The following is a 1,737-nucleotide window of genomic DNA, read 5'->3' as shown; positions in this document are numbered from 1 at the left end:
CTATCTTTTTATTTATCTTAAAAGTTAAATATTAAAACTAATGTTAATACTTTTTTATTAACATAACTAAAATAAAACATAAAAATAAACCTTGAATAAAAATAAAAATACAAAATTTTGAATTCCAAAATATTAAATGATTATAATATAAAAAGAAGTTACTTAAATATAATTTTTATAAGGTACTCCGTGAATGATTTCAGATGAATGAATATTATATATAAAATAAATTCTGATATATTGATATAATTGATAAATTTTTTTAAAAAATATTGTCCTATTAAACTATTTTACTTTTATTCTTTTAAAAGTATATTCATAATAAAAAAATCCGCATGAATAATTTACATTCAATAGAAAACTCTTGATAAAGTTGCTTTGAAAATATGTAAAAGTTTTTTTTATTCAACGTAACTAACAAATGCATGGGAGAAATTTTTTTAATAATAAACTTCTCTCATCAAGGGTAATATTAAAACTTAAATTTAGACACCAATTGACATTATATATTATATGGGTACCTAAGGTATATTAGAAGAGTATGATAAAAAAAAATTATTCTGTGTAAATTTATTTTTTGAAAAATTATCTCTATTGAACTATTTTATTTTTATTCTTTAAAAATATATCCAAATAAAAAAATCTGCAACAATAATTTATATTAAATAAAAAAATCTTAATGAGATTACTATCAAAAAATGGGTAAATTTTTTTTATTTACGATAATAATAATAATAATAATAATAATAATTTAAAGAAAAAAATTATTCTTTGTGCATTTATTTAAAAAAAATATCCTATTTAAACTATTTTACTTTTGTTCTTTATGGATATATTTGTGATATCTGTTAATTAGGTTGTCATATTAGTTGGAACATTTAGATGTATCAATTTGTTTTTTTCATCTAATACTCTGTATCTGTAACGGACACACCTCCTGGCTAAGTGTTGCTAACTCTGTTCTTATCTCATGTTTTGTTTTCGTCACCTCACATAGTGTTGCGGTCAATGACTTTTACATAAATTTTTTATTGATATGGTTGTCACTGTAATTAATCAAAATAACTATATAAGCATAGTTTTATACTTTTTTAACGATAAAAAGTAAATTATATTATGTTTTACGTTATATTTAAGTGAAGTGAAAAGGATGCAAGAGAAGATGAATAAAAAAGAAAAAAAAATCTATTATGCAATAATAATAATCTGAAATGATAAATAGTAAGAAAGGAAAGATATAATTATAGAACTTCTGTAGATGTGAATTAATAAGATAAGAGAAAGCGTAAATATATGTGATAAGACTATAAGAGAGAAGATGAGATAGTGGAAGTTTTTTAACGTGGAATAACTGACATATAGTGGAATAAATTATTAAAAAGGGCAAAATTAGAAAATAATTTTAAACATTAAACCTATGTATTGTCATTATATATTGTTATAGATATTATTCACTTTAAAACTTTAAATACTATTATTCACTATTATTTAATATATCATTTTAATATATTATTTAAACTATTCTTAATACGATTAAAATAAATTTTATTAATATATTATTTATCATTTTAAACATTACTTTTATACTATTTAAATACTATTAATACTATTTTAAATAATAATAGTGTTAATATTATTTTTAATACTATTTATTAATAATTTAAATAGTAATTTGTTAAATAGTATTAATAATAATAGTATTTAATAAATTAATATCATCAAAATTATCATCAAATA

The sequence above is a fragment of the Arachis duranensis genome, chromosome 10 (assembly GCF_000817695.3).
Source record: "Arachis duranensis cultivar V14167 chromosome 10, aradu.V14167.gnm2.J7QH, whole genome shotgun sequence".
Taxonomy (NCBI): domain Eukaryota; kingdom Viridiplantae; phylum Streptophyta; class Magnoliopsida; order Fabales; family Fabaceae; genus Arachis; species Arachis duranensis.
This window is presented reverse-complemented; position numbering follows the sequence as displayed.